Source organism: Nelumbo nucifera, chromosome 1 (genome assembly GCF_055504915.1).
Source record: "Nelumbo nucifera cultivar China Antique chromosome 1, China Antique-T2T, whole genome shotgun sequence".
Classification (NCBI taxonomy): Eukaryota; Viridiplantae; Streptophyta; class Magnoliopsida; order Proteales; family Nelumbonaceae; genus Nelumbo; species Nelumbo nucifera.
This window is the reverse complement of record NC_142649.1, coordinates 199,619,066-199,635,751: the sequence shown is the minus strand read 5'-3', so window position 1 is coordinate 199,635,751 and position 16,686 is coordinate 199,619,066.

Sequence of the window (16,686 nt, the reverse complement as noted above, 5' to 3'; positions counted from 1 at the left end):
TACCCTCAACTTTCAAAAGTCTAACACTAACTACAACAATATTAATTGTGAGTGATAAAATTATCCATTTTAAATAACTTTTGTGGAGGAGCCCTGATAATAAATTTATTGAGCTGCTTTGGGAGAATGATTAGATTGTGATGCATGGATAATTTGGTAGAACTTGAAAGAGCACAGACAGTATGGTAGTTTGAGATTTTGGAATGTTTCAAGGTGCATATAACATCACATTTTAACGTTACATGTATTTTATAGTAATAGTTGAAATATAGTGTTAATTTATGAAAGTTCAAGGGTACTTGGTTGTTGTACTTAAAAGTTGAGGCCATCGAACATGGTGTTTGGAAGCGTGGATGTTTTTTGGATCGATTTTCAAGAAAAAATGTTATGCTTCCAAGACTTTTTTACCAAAAAAAAAAAGAAAAGAAAAAAAACACACTTCTGTCATGTAGGCAGTGAGTAACACCATTCTGTTTGGTAAGGTGATTTTCATCACTGTTTTTCATGTATGTGCTGACAGTTAAGCACCACATAGGATATGCATCAGTCAACCATTAGGGAAACGGTTCACCGATGCATGAAACGTCAAATTTGGCATTTCATGCATCGGTGGGGTCCCGATTTTCGAGGCATGCCCGATTTTTTAATAATCGGCTGAACCAAACAATGAGATACATGTTCGTTTGTTGAAACGCCTATGTGGATCCGATGTGGCACCGTTTTTTTTTTGAAAAACGGCCACGGTTCCAAACATCCCCTAAGTGTGCACTAATTAATTATATTAAAATTGATAGATCTTAAACAAAAGGAGCGATGTGACTTTTTTTCTGTCCAAATGATCTCTTACCCAATTTTATTTAAAAAAAAATCCCTTACCCAATAAATATCTTCGATGCTCCCAACAAGTCATTTTTCGTGGTTTGAAAGTCACATTCTTTGTTTGGTTAGGAGGTGTTTCCAAAAAAATTCTGAAAAAAAAATCACCTAGGAAGTTGGGAGTGTAGTCATATTCTTTGTTTGGTGAGGTGGTGTTTCCCAAAAGTCACATACATTTCTTTTTTCATACCATTGCTTTTTTTTTTGAACCGCCCATAGATGTTATATTTCATTCAATCAAGAAATTGATACAAAAAATGCCAAAAAGGTCAATTAGAAAACCCATAAATAATTTTTCAAGAGAACAAAATATAGAATTTGATGAAAGAGAACATAGAGAACTTCTGCAACTAAATAAAGGTGAATAAACGTCACCAACAGAAGTAGAAAAACACATCTCCAATCCACCACATACGGCGAGCAAATCTGCCAGTAGAATTCCAAACGACTGCCATTGACGGAGAAACTACGAACGGAACTCACCTTAAACAGCATCTACTGGAGAACCGCAAACAGATTCAAACTGCAAATAGAGAACAAAACCTTGAGAAAAACTCAAGAGGAAGCCTTGAAAAAACTCGAGAGGAAGAGAGGGAGAAAGGGAAGGAGAGGGAGAGAGGGAGAAAATCCAGAAGGAGGAAGGGGAAGGAGAGCCCAGATAGGCGCCTGAAGGAAGCCGCCCCCAAAGAAATCCCTTTCATTGCTGCTAGCGATGATTATTTGATGTAGTAATGAAAACATTTAGGTGACACCGATGAAACGAAACAAGGAACACTGTTGTTTTCCAAGAAAATGGTGACATTATGCTACATTGTTTTCTTAAGAAAAGGCAATAGAACCAAACACATCCCATATTCAATGTGTTTTGATTATCCAAGCATTACACATTAATTACTAATGAAGGCCTAGGATTATTCATAGGCTTTATAACCTAAACCTAAATCTTAGCTATTTCCTATTAAGTAAAACTATATTACTTTTGAATCAATTTAACAATCCAAAGTACTTATTGCCATTATATTGTTGCAGCTGCAAGGGGTGGGAGCCCGGTTCGCTTTTATTGGTATTATCATGGTTTTAAAGAATGATCCGGAAATGGAATCGTTATGACCACTGGTTTTTGGATTGACGGTTCGATTATTCAGTTCAAATAGATAACCCATTTTGACAAAAAAAGTTAAAAAAATAAAAAATAATTAAAATTAAAAAACGGCCAAAATCGTTGAACGGGTCGACGGATCAATGGTTCAACCACTCGAGCCAACGAGTCATTGACTAATTCACGGTTTTTGGCTAGGGACTAGGTTTGGGGTAAAACGGAACTGGTTGCCTAGATGATTCTCGGGCCAAATGGTCCGACAGTCCGGGTCAACGACGGTTCAAAAACCATGGGTATTATTACACATGAAAAAAATGGTAGAAGTATATACTTCTGCTTTTTCATGCTTGATAACAAGAGATCGGATTTGCTTATAGAGCGTGCCTCACACCAATCTCACAGTACATCGCAATCAAGCATTAAAAATATTTCCTTATCATTCATCGAAAGATGTTTTCAATACAATGTCTTGTGAGATTGGTGTGAGACACACTCCATAAAGAGCAAATCTGAATTTAGATAACAAGGCCAGACCTCCTTATTTTCTGAAAATTATAGAATATTGAATACACAGTTCCAAGAAAAGCTCCCAACTACCAATTTGATCCATACACCTACAGTTCCAATTTTTTTTCTGGCAAAGTAAATCAGTTCCGATTTTATACACAGTTTCTCCACCCAATTCCTGCTGAAGTATTTATTTATTCTCATTAAATATTGGTCCCCATAAATCAGTTCAGTTGCAGGAGCAACGGGACCAATTATCCATAAATCTTGCCAAATTCATAGTATCCAAAATAAAGATGGCTTCTGCATATGTAAGGATTGAAAATGTAATTTGAATATTATTATTCATTGCATTTAAATCCAGCATTTAAGATATTAATTCTCATTCACCCTTATTGAATCATATATTTAAGCCATTTTTGTTTCTTATCATCATTAAATTTTGTTAATAATTCCAATAACATAAAAATTTATACATTTAAAATTTACATAGAAAAAAATTCTGTTTTCATCTAGGTGGTGGTAAGAAATTAAACAATTTTGGGTCAATTGGTCCAACCCATGTTGTCACAATTAAATAAAAAATTTCAAAAATAGATGAAATATAAAAAAATATAGGATTTAAAAAAAAATTGAAAACATTTTTAACATCATATATTCAACATATTAAATAATAATAAGCATAATAAATAAGAAATATTTTTATTAATGCTGGAACTGGAATATAAAATTTAAAACCCATTGAAAATAAAACTAGTTTCCTATTCTCTCATTAAATCTCATATCTAAAGTATATTCTCTCATTAAATCCACAACATTGATATTAATGCTGGAACTGGAATATAAAATTTAAAACCCATTGAAAATAAAACTAGTTTCCTATTCTCTCATTAAATCTCATATCTAAAGTATATTCTCTCATTAAATCCACAACATTGATATAATAGTATAAAAATAAATATTTTGAAAAGTAATTTGAAAACAAAACCATTTTCTTCCCTCCCGGTGGTGGATATACAATTCAACCACTTGGGGTCAAATGGGCCAGTAAATAATAAAAAATTAAAATAAATAAAATATAAAACATATAAAAAAATGAACTAGGCATATCTCTAATATTGTATATTATTCATTATACTAAACAAAAATAAGTACGAAATATAAGAAATATTTTTATTAATAATGAAAATGGAACACCAAATTTAAAATCAACTTAGAAATGAAATGATGTCATAGTAAAATAAAAAAAATTTAAAAAATAAAAACAAAGAATCAAAAAAATAAAAAAAAATAGAGAAAATTTTGGGCACATTTCTAATGTTATATTTCTAAAAAATAAAATATTGGATACATCTATAACATTATACATCCACTATATAGAACAAAAATAAGTATTATACATAATAAATAATTGTATCAATGATGGAAATGTAATAAAAAATTTAAAGTTAACCTAAAAATCAAACTATTTTCCTTTAAAAATTATTTATATTGTGTACATGAAAATATATAATTTAAAACTAATCCAAAAGAAAAGCTATTTTCCTATCTAGATTGTGGGTTAATGATCTAACTTTTCAAAGATACTCATGATGTCATAATTGAATAATAAATATTTAAAAGAAGATAGAACATAAAAAATGGAAACGTAGAGAATTTTGTCAAAAATATAGCGAGATGTACAATGTCAAGTAAAGTTGGCAGGGTGTTGGAACTTATTCTGTTAGCAAGTGATCCCAACTTAATTTTGCGCAAGTGCAATTGTTGGTGTTTCTTAATTTGAACAAAGACAAAGACAAAGTAGAAACAATAACAATTTGTCTAAATTGACCTTAAGTTTTGTTTGGTTTGAAGGGAAAGGTAGGGATTTGACTCTTCTTTTGGAGGCCTAATGATGCAAAAGAAATTCATTAGTTGCTTGGTGAACAATCTCTTTTGGATATATTCAAGAACAAAAGCAAGACTAACGAACCGAGTTTGTGTACAAGGGATAGTTAGACCAAATTTAGTTACAGAATGGCTGTTGTAAGTATGGTGGTGAGGTTATGCATGATGGTCTCCTTGAAAGATGAAGATGGAGTGATATCTGGGTTAGGGTCGTAGGATGTGTAACGGGTGTGTTGTTGGTTATTTGGGAGTCTTGAGGGTCTCAGGGGACAATGAAGGTGTCCTCGTTTGTAATTCTCTCTTCCCTTTTATAGGGAAGATCCCGAGACTATTGATGGAAGGACCTATAAATGGGATATTTCCTATTAGGAAAGGAGATCTTTGTCTTTGTGTCAATAATCGAAGGACCACAATTGGGGTTCTGCCACAAGTCCAACGAGATCTAGAAATAAGGTTTCGTTTATGTTAGCTACATCCCTTTGGGGGTTCTTTAGCGGCCACATGTCAGGAGCCAGATCTTGGCTTTGCTGACGTGTTCAGTCGTTTCATTGGTTGCCCTCGAGTCGCCATGTAGGTTAGCTTTCTGAGTTCATCACAAGTTTTGGGTATCTCTCCGTGTTGTTACAAGTGTATGCATGGTTTTGTTTTGATACCTTTATCATGATTGTGTCAATGAAGAACTACATGTAATTACAACTGCCATGTTAATGGTTCTACTGACGAAAAATGCTAAGGGGTGGAGATTCTAGATTAAGTGTTTGATTCACTAAGGAGGAGAGGAATTATTCTTCAATGGAGCATTTATCACTTTCATGGTACCCCCTTCTAAAATCCACATGTTCGAGGCATAGCTCTACAATAGAGAGACCAATCTTCTCTTTCAATGGGTTCTAAGAGGTATATTAGCCACAAGGCAATAACATAAACAAATTCCTCGGTCTCCATATTTTGGCCCATATAATGCATGTTGAATGTATAATAGGGGCGAGTAAATTGGTAGGTTCCACGGAATGGAAATAAATCTATGTTCATTTTTTAGTATTAGTGAGTCCCACAAAAAGGAATGATTACCGAGTGACTCATTTAACTAGGGAAGTAAGACTCTCTGGGTAAATTAATTATTCATGTGCATTGAAAATCATTAATATGTAATGAGACAACATTATCCCTTTAATAATGCCTTTTTTTTGGATAAATCGATCATTGCACACCTTTACTTGGGGAATAAAATAAAATTGATAGATACTCTTATACGAATAAATATTTCCCAAGAAACGTTTGACCGAATAAGTGCATTTACCCAAATAAACCATTTACTGCAAAATAAACAAAGCTGAAGAATCTATATCTATATATTAAAATGGAATGTGCCAAGTTTGCACTTTCTTGCTTTGTGGTTTATTCTCAAAGTCACTTATCTTCTTTTTTTGGTTTCTTCCCAAAGGTACTTATCTTTTTTTCTGATTTTTTTAAATTTTCTAATTTTAAAATTGAAGAAAATAACCCGAATAACCAATAACCTTTAAGACTTTTAACACCTTATTAATACATTATTAACTCTTTTAATAATCTCTCCTCATTAATTATGTCATTAACTCTCTCTAGAGATGGCAATTTCACCTATACCTGTGGGGCCCCACCTTGCCTTGCCCCGATTTGGGCGGGTTTTTTGACCACTGATCGGGGGTTTGGGGATGGAGCGGGGACGGTATTTTTCCACCCCGCCTCGACTATATTATATAACAAATATATATATATATATACACATATAATTAATATATGCTAATATATTAATTATATTATATTATAGTATTATATATTATATTATACTATATCATATTACATAATATAAAATAGTTCTAGGTAGGTTTCAAAAAAAAAAATTTAATAAGTATACAAGTAAGAATCATCAGAGTGGGGTGGGGCAAAGTCGGGGATCCCCATTCCCTGTAGGGACAGGGATGGGTTTAGGATTTTTAGCCCCATCGGGGTTCAAGGTGGGGAATTTGAATTCAGGGTCGGGTACGGGGCAGGAAAAACCCGGCCCCGCCCCGCCCCATTGTCATTCCTAACTCTCTCATTCAATAACTCATACAACTAATTCTCTCTTGTCTCCATTACTCAATTGAATTGCATAAAATACATTAACTTTATCTATATATATACCCACTTCAATTTAACTATATATATATTAGATATATTTGCATTGAACTGTAATTATTAGTAAGCATTAATTATAATGAAATTGAGATATTCAGTGATATATTATTACACTAAATAATCTATTTTCATTTAAAATTAGAATCCATTTATATTCTCTTTGAAAATAGTAAAAATTAATTAACGATAATAAAAATAGTTTAGTAAGTTACTTAAATAAAATAAAAGTAATTATTAATTATTGTCATTGATAAAATGTTGTTATTAATATAATAAAAATAATTTAATTAATAAAAGGAATAAGATAAATTAAGAACAAATATCAATTTAAAATTAATATAAAACTGATACAAAATTACCAAACAATTATTAGTTTTACAATTAAATTTTGTTAATTTTAAACCAACTTAAGTTCCACTGAAAATAAAAATTTATATAATTAATTAGATTTCATAAGGATTTTAAATTCAATAAAAACTTAATTTTAGATATAGTTTAATTACTTTAAAATCAATTTAAATTCCACTTAAAAATAAGGAAAATTATAAAAACTTCCTTGTGCATTTTCTAGCAATCCTATGAAACTCCCCAATGTTTTGACCTTAACAAAAACCTCCCCTATTGTTTGGCTGATGAAATGCACTAATTTTATTTCACTTCAAAGTTTTGGTAACTTCAATATCTTTGTTACCTAAAACTAAAAGCAAAGGGAAGTGAGGTATTTATACTTTTTCCTCAAAACCATAGAAGAGGCCTTTTATTAGGGTCAAAACACAAAAATAACTTATAGAATTATTATATAAGAGAATGTTTTGTTTTATATAATTTTACCTAAAATAATAATAAACCAATAAAAATATTTAAATCTGAATATTTTAGGTATTGCCCCTCTGTAGGGTCGTGTACGTTCATTCACGATTGGTTATTAGCCAGATTAGTTTACATCAGCGTTCGTGGCAGATACTGTGTCCAATTAAACCTGACTCGTCACTTTACCTGTAGGCGGTTGGCTGTCAGTGATTTCGAGGCTCTCCCTGAGAACTATGGTACTTGTTAATGTATTTAACAAATTGGGGGTGTCACTCTCTACAAGACAGTTTAGCAAATTGGTCCATGTGCTTCTCACCATCTTTACTCAATTTCTTTTTCATATTGCTTTATATATGCACATATATGAACTGATTCATTAGCTGGGTGGTGATGAGGAATGCAAGTAGTGAAGGCGACTGTTTGCTGTGTTTTTTTTTTCCCAGCTGGAAGGTTGCTTGCTCGAATAGTTTCTTTGTGTCCATTGTGTTCTCTTTGGATGGAGGAGTCCGGATATGGTCCCGACAGCAAGTTGTACATTGAAACATCTAACCATGAAGGAGAATGGATTTGATGTACAGCTGCAATGGATCATGGAGCTTCTCTTATATATTCCTCTATACCTTACCCTGACCCCAGCTAGGTATTCAAAAAAGGACAAAGTTCTTAAATTATATATCTATAAGATTTAGGAAATTGACTAACTATATCCCTATTGTTTCAATATTGTCTTGAAGTATTCCTATTATTTTTGACAATTGACTAGTTTACCCTTATTGTTATCATCCATTAGTATTCCATCAAATTCCGTATATACGTGACACTACATGACATATAATCTTTTTAAAACCCAATTTTTCCCTTCACTCTCATTCTCTTTCTCTCTCTCCTTCTTCTTCCCCTTTGTTCTCTCCCCTGTTTCATCACTGCAACAAGAGATAAAGAGAGAGAGAGAGAGAGAGAGAGAGGGAGGGAGAGTTTTGGGGATCTGATAACTTGCACTGTTCGCCGTTGACATTGACTGTTTGTCGATGCCTTCATTGTCCAAGATTCGACAACTTCTTCAACATGATTTGCCGATAAATTTGGGAAGGAAGAAGCTTCAACTCATCGTCATTTCACTAGAACAAAAGCGGTTTCGGATTTCAACAGGATGTGTCCATGATGCTCTCTTTTGCTGAAGAAACAACCGGCCATCCAAACTTGAATTTGTAGGAAGTAACAATTTTTTCCTTCTTGGTAACGGACAGACGGTAAGGAAGATTTAGCCAATTGTCATAAATAGTAGGGGTACTTTAAGACAATACTGAAATAGTAGGGGTATAGTTAGTCAATTTCCTAAACCTTAGGAGTAGTTTAAGAAATTTGACCTTCAGAAAACAAGTTGAGCTGTTTTGGGAGCCTCTTCTGAATGACATTAATCCGAGTGTAGGGCTTAGGTCAAGTTTGGGAGTGTTTATTTGAAAAATAATAAGCACTTCATTCTAATAATTACTTAAAAATAAATATTTATTCTAATAAGCACTTATGAGTGTTTAGTGGAAAGCACTTATCTTAAACAGTAGTATAGGTATTTCTAAAATAGCGTGGAGGGTCAAGATAGGCTAGAAAGGAAATAAGCACTTAAAAATAAACCCAAAATCTGAGCTTCTCAAATAAGTTCGGCCTTATTTTCCAAACACAAATAAGTGCTTATTAGTGTGGTTCCAACCCAAAATAAGTATTTAATCGAATAAGCATTTATTTTTAATCACTCCCAAACTCAGCCTTAAGCTCTTTGAGAAAGTTAAAAAAAAAAAGTAAAAAAAAAAATACTTGTCTTCTAATTCTAATTCATGCAACAAGCTTTCAAGCTCTCAAGTATAGGCATTTTGCCACTTGACAGCTAAAGTAGCAAGTGGACTTTGGACTTATTACAAGGGTTAGCTGTTCGTCTACAGGCCCCTTGTATAACATGGGGCGAGACCGGATGAGCTGGATGTTAGAGGGCTGGAGGATGCAGCTTTTTAACAATTAGTAATACCCCATAGGCCACATCATAATCTCCATTAATTCTTCATTTCTTTATCATCTGCACTTTTGACTCTCTTTTCAACCATTTCGATCATGGTTTTCAAAATCGGATCGGACCGAATGGTCGGACCAGAAAAACCAGGAATCGATCACCTGACTGATTTCATTTTTCCTCAAAACCATTGATTTTGGTCAACAAACTGTTGAATTGGTCGGTTAACTGTTCGAACAGTTTTAACCATTTTTTAATTTTTTTTTAATTTTTTATTTTTTGTCAAAATGGTTCGATTGTTCGATTTGAACCGATAACCGGACCCTGACTGATTCGGTCAGTGGTTCGTTTTTAAAAACCATGATTTCGATCTCATCCTTCGATTTTTCACACAGCCTAGCTCATCTCTACTCCTAACTTCGGGCTGCGTGCCAACCCATATTGTAGTTTTACTTATATCTCTCCAATCTACGATACCATTATTCTCTTTAATGTATGTCATAAAGATAAAAGTGGCATCTTTTTTATTAAAGAAAGTTCTTAGATTAGAGAACTTTTCTCTCAAATAAGTGTTGTATTATTTCTTTTCAAGAAAAAACATCTCAAAATTGATTATTCAATTCCCACTTTCAAATAAAAGTTTCTTTCCTTATAAAGGTTAGTGATTATTCTCACTCAAAAAAAAATGAAATATGTGTTTCAAATGATAATTACCTCCACTCTCAAAAACACTAATGGTAGCTTAGTTACCTTCTTTAACTTAAAAAAAAATTAAAATCTCATTTCAAATAGTGTAGTATTAATAAAATGAATATACATCTGCGCCCCACAGCATATCCCAATTATGTATTGGGAACATCTCCCACTAGCAACTTGAAGAGATGTTCCCAATGCATGCTGAGATTTGCATGTGGGGTGTTTGTGGGGCACAGATGTGATCTCCAATAAAATTGGTTATTACTTAGAAATAAAACATGATTAATCTCTTAAATTAAATAACAAAATTATATATAAAAATATCAAATAAAATAATAACCTAAATTTATAATATAAAATTGGCTGTCGAACAAAATTTATCATAATGCATGAACGAAAAAATTATCATTACTATAGTTATGAAAAGAAAGTAACGCAAACCAAATTAAAAGAAAATTAATCAATATTAAATAAAGCATCCAAAAACATTTTTTTCTATTTCTATGGTACATCGAAATAAAATCTTCTTAATTTATGGGTTTCCTTAACTTGTTGACTTATATAAATATGGGAAAATTATAGTTAGAGCCGACTCAACATTTAAAATGATGTTGTAGGTTGGTTCGGAAACCAACAAAACTCTGATAGTTGATTGTACATTTCAAATTATAAGAAACCCTGCCAAGGCTTATGTAGTTATTGTCAACATGGGACCCTTAATCCATATTGGACACAACATGGATTATTTGAAAATTAAAAAAAAAAAAAAAAAAAACGTTTTCACTTTCTCTCCCACTCCCTTTATCTTTCGATCTCCCTCCCACTCTCTCACTCTCATAGTTGTCTCTATGACTATGTGATTTGAGAAAAGGGTTTTAAATTTTCTCAGTCAATCTCTCTCATTCTCTCCATTTCTGTCATTCAACTGTTCTCCTTCAATCTTTCTCATTCTATTTCTCGTTTAATCTCTCTTTCTCCCTCATTTTTTCTCTCAGTCGATCTCTCCTTCTCCCTCATTCTCTCTCTCAGTTGACCCCTCATTCTCCCTCAATCGCTATCATTATCTCTCAGTCTCTTTCCTGTTCCCTCTATCATTCTTTTTTTTTTCTTACACACTTATATAGTATTAACCAAATTTTATTAAAGAACATAAGACCAACTTGGTATGGCTCTAACTCCCTCAGTCCAATTTGATAAAAATTCACAAAAAACTCTTGGCTATGAAATTTACACCAACTTGATAGTACAAGTTGTTGGTCCCTTGACTAACTTATAACTTGTATGGACTTATTAATACCATATAAGTTTTTCTATGAAAAATAAAAAAGTGAGGGAGGGAGCGGGAGAAAGACTAAGGGAGAGCTATAGAGATTGAGGAAAGAGAGAGAGAGAGAGATTTTGATTTGGTTGTAGACCAAAGCTGATAGAGTGAGAGAGACAAAGGGAGCAAGGGATCGAGAGGCAAAGGGAGCGGGAGATCGAGAGGCAGAGGGAGCATGAGATACAGTGGGAGTGGGAGAGATAAAGGGAGCAGGAGATTAAGAGAAAGAGGGATTGAGAGATAGATGTTTTGATTTTGGTATAAATTTTTGTTGTGTCCAATGCGGATTAAAAGTCCCATGTTGGTAGCAGCCACATAAGCCTCCGATGACATGACAGGGGATTTTATAATTTGAAATGTAAAGCCAGTTGCCAGAGTTTTGTTGGTTTCTAAACCAAACAGCAATGTAAATTTAAATATACAACCGTCTTTGACTATAATTTTCCCTACAAATATCCATTATAGTTCTATATCAATATAATTCATGAATATTGTTTTATACTAAAAACATATTGAAAGGATTATAAGGAAAAGTTGCTTGATTCAAATGAAGCAATAATGTATTAATAATAATTAACATGTGAAGAAGATTTAAATATTATTTGATAGGCAAAGTATTATATGTAGTACTTAACATTTGGCATGGAAAATTTAAAAATAGAATTTAACTTTCATCATAACTTGTATAAATACTTGACTTTATAAATTATTGTTACCTTAACTTTCTCAAATTCTTCTATATATACATCTTGGTTTAATTTATTAAGTTAAGCTAAGTAAATTATGAAGTTAATAAATTTGATTTAATACAACAATAAACTGATTTTTACAAGTCATGCTATTTAAACTATTATGATATATTATTTTAATAGCACACTTAATTAATTAAGATAACATAATAAATTTATTCATTTTGTTAAGTTATTTTATAATAAATCAAATTAATAATATTAAGTTAAAATTTAATTAATTAATAGTTAAATTGTAATTAATAACACTAGCTTCTAATTAATATTCTCGATTTAATTTATTAAGTTAAACTAATGAAATTATTGAGTGAATTTAGTTAAACTAAGGAAATAAAAAATTAAACTACATTATTTAAAAACTTGAACAAATATTAAGATAAGCTAATTAAATTATTATAATATCTTAACTATTAATTAACTTATCAAACATTATTAACTTTTTAACTTAATGTTTAATTATTAGTATCTAATAATCTTGATTGAATTTAGTGTAGATTCTAAACTAAACTAGTGAATGACCTTACATAAGTATTTGGAAACTTATAATTACAATATAGGTTTTTTGATAAACTTGTTTTTTGTACTTATTAATTAACATAATAAGCAACAATATAAATAATTAATGAAATAAAAAAATGTAATACAAGGCTGTTTTCATGAGGGCAAGCCTATGGTCCCAATGCAAAGTAAAATTCCGCTCTTTTCATGAAGTAAGTACTTTCACCTTTTCACGGCAAATTACTAGTAGGGGCAATCATTTTTAGCCTGGCCTAGAAATTCCAAGCTTGGACCTAGGTTTTTTGTTTAAGTTATATTGTATTGTATATATAAATATTATAATATGACACCTATAATACATATTATATATATATATTATTTACAAAATAAATTGTATATGTATACTATGTGAAAATATAAAATATTATCTATGTAATTTTTGTGGGTAGGGTTTTAGGGTGTTTAGGATCTTATGGAAACACCCGATTGATTTTGGAGGGCCAAAATCATGCAAATTTGGGTCAACAAAAGCATCCAAAATGGAATACTTGCTTAATGATGGGGCAAATGGGGGAATTTTAGGTTGAAAATTTATGGGTAGATGTTTTTGGTGTGTCAAGGGTTCGATTCTATGGTCTAATTGATTCAAAGGTGTTAGGATCAAGATGATTTAGGTTGTCGATGCTTCAGGCTAACGAGAGGTTTCGAAAGGGAATCTTGGGTTGGAATTTTAGGGGTAGATATTTAAGGAGGTCCTAGATCTGATGATGGTGTACAGGGATTTTTAGGTACTTTGGAAGGATTGGAACAGTCTGATCAGGTGTTAGGGGTAAATTGGGGTTTCGATGCAAAATTAAACAAAAATATGGTACTGACAATGGGATTTCTAGAGGTATTGGTCTCTTGGATCATTTGGTGGGGTTTGATCAAGGGCATTTAGGAAATGAATATCTTGAAGCATGAGATAGCTCAAATTAAAATCTTAGTGTGATGAAGGATTAAGTGAGGGATATCTGTGATGAAATTTTGTGGTAAGGTGTTTATAAGTGTCTAGGGCTCTTTAAAAGCCCATTAACTCTAATTTGCAATTTGGTTAAAAAATCCTATGCATCGCACGGGTTCTAACTAGTATATATACTAAAGTAAAGCTTTCCATGTCAGCAGTCCTCTCCTTGCTCTATTACCCGAATCGATCAATTCTAGAAGGGGTGCAACATTCCCTCTAGAAGCACTAGGAGTTGCACTATCCCCCACTTTCTCCTAAATTATCTCTATCTCTCCCTAATTCCCATTTATCTCCTAAATTATCTATAATTCCTATTTATCCTCTCCCCGCTCTTCATTTATATCTATGTAAAAAAAGCTTCAATTAAAACATTTAACAATAATTTAAATATTATAATAAAATTATGTAATAACTTTAATGATATTATGTAAATTATGTAATATTCATATTAAAAACACAAAAAATAATTATAATAGGATCAATAATATTCATATTATTAATAATTTTATAGTTTTATGAAATTAATAATGAAATTATGTAATAACAATATAAATTATAATTTTATGGATTATTCAATTTAATAACTAAATAATATTTTAAAAATGTAAATAACAAAATATTAAAAATAGCAACATAATTATGTAACAAAATACTTAAAATTACATAATAGCTTGAAAGAAATAAAATTTAAATAACAAAAAAATAAATATTTTATATATTATTTAAATATTTAAATAATGAAATATTTAACATAACTAAATATTAAATTGTTAAAATAACGAAATTATGTAAAAGATTTCATAAGATTAGAATAATAATTATAATAGAATTCATAAATTTTGAATTAATAATAATTTTATATTTTATAAAATTAAAAACGAAAGTATGAAATAATAGTATAAATTGTAATTAATTTCATGGATTATTATATTTAATAAATAATTATTATTTTAAATTTTTAAATAATGGTATTATTTAAATAATTAAATAATGTTATAAACAACTAATTTTTTAATTCTTTAAATATAACAATATTAATAACTAAATCATATCTTATATATTATTTCAAAAACAAAAAAACTAGATTAAATAACAAAATTATGTTATAACTTTAAAAGAATTATCATAATCACAAAAGTAATTATAACTAGAGGGGTGCCATGCGATGCACGAGATGTGGCGCCCCTTCCTGTTCCTCACCACCGAGGACAGGACGGGTTGGAGATGAGGCACCCATTCCCCATTGGACATGGGGAATCCCCAAATTTTCCCCATCCCAATGTGGCACCCCTCCCTGTCCACGAACGGCGGCTTCTGTCCACTGTTTTTCATCTTCTTCTTCCTTATGACATTATTTTTCTAATTATTAAATATTTTTTATTGCTTTATGGACTTTATTACTATTTTCATTATTATTTTAACTTTTCTTAATTTATTTTTAATTTATAAATTTATATGTATTTTTAATGTTTTCTTATTTTAATAAATTATTTTTTATTTTTATAATTTATTCACATTTTTCAATATTATTTTGAATTTAATAAATTATTTTTACGAAATAGTACAAGTTGAACTCAAATTATCGAGTAGTTTAATATAGGGGTCAAATAGTAAAATCAGTGAATTTCAGATGTTGAAAGTTTGATCATACACAAACAACCTTCTTTATTCAGAGCCTCTAAAAAGTGAAAAAACAATTATGTCTCTTTTCAAATTTCAGACACTTTTAATATCTTTTTAACTTTTCAGATTTCAGATTTATCAACTTTTATTGGCACACTAAGAACTCTAAATTCTTCCAAGAATCTCATAATCCAAACCACTTCTAATGTCGTGAATCTACATGCAATAAACTCAACTTCCATTGAGAATTTAGTTACATAGCTTTGTTTTTTAATTGTCCATGAGACAACACCTCCTCTTAAGAGGAATAAGTACTCAGTTGTGGATTTTCTATCATCCGGGTCACCTACAAAATCAGAATCATAATAACACAGTAACTCAAAGTCATTTGCATGATAAGTCAACTTGAATTGCTTTGTCAGCAGTAAATATCTAAATATTCTCTTAACAGTTTTCCAATGTATTTTACATGGGATACTTTGATATGTACTTATAATACCTACAACACATGATATATCCAGTCTTGTGAAAAGCATTGCATACGTCAAGCTGCCAATAGCTTGAGCATATGGTTTATATTTCACTTTCTATATTTCTTCATCATTGGTGGGAGTCATATCTCTAGTTAATTTGGTTCCTTTAGAAATTAGACTTTCAACTCCATTAAAATCTTTCATATTAAATTTCCTTAGGACTTTTTTTAGGTAATGCTCTTGTGAAAAAGTTAAGGTTTTAGTCTTCCTATTAATTCCAAGCACATAACTAGCATCACCCATGTCTTTTAAAGATGGCAATTTTCCCCCTACATGGATGGGGATGGGAAAGTTTTCATCCCCATTGGCAGGGATGGGGCAGGGACAAGGAAAGCACTCCCCGCCTCGCGGGGACCATGACCCTTTCTAATATATATGTATGCTTATGTCTATGTATATATGTATGTATGTATGTATGTATGTTTATTAATGTTTTTAAGAATATGGTTGAATATACTTGAATATATTTGAATCTTTTTTAATAGGGTTGTAAATTTTAATTATTTTATTTTTAATTTTTAAATAAAATAAAAACAAAAACAAAATAGTTGGCATTATAAAAAATCATGGGGAGTGGCTCCCCATCCTCGCCCCACCCCGTTGCCATTCCTAATGCCTTTCATTTCAAAGTTGGTTTTTAACCAATCTTTGGTTTCATTAATCATAGACACTTCATTTACCAACAATGAGAATATCATCTACATATAATGAAAGAACAACAAAATTATTCCCACTATTCAAAGAATAATGCCAATTATCAAACGAATTAGGAATAGATCCATGTTTTGATATTGTTTCATGAAAGGTATGGTACTACATCCTAGAGGATTGTTTTAAACCATACAATGATTCATTACTTTGTATACTTTGTTTTCTTGTTCCTCTGTCACATAGCCTTTGAGTTAAGTCATGTATAATT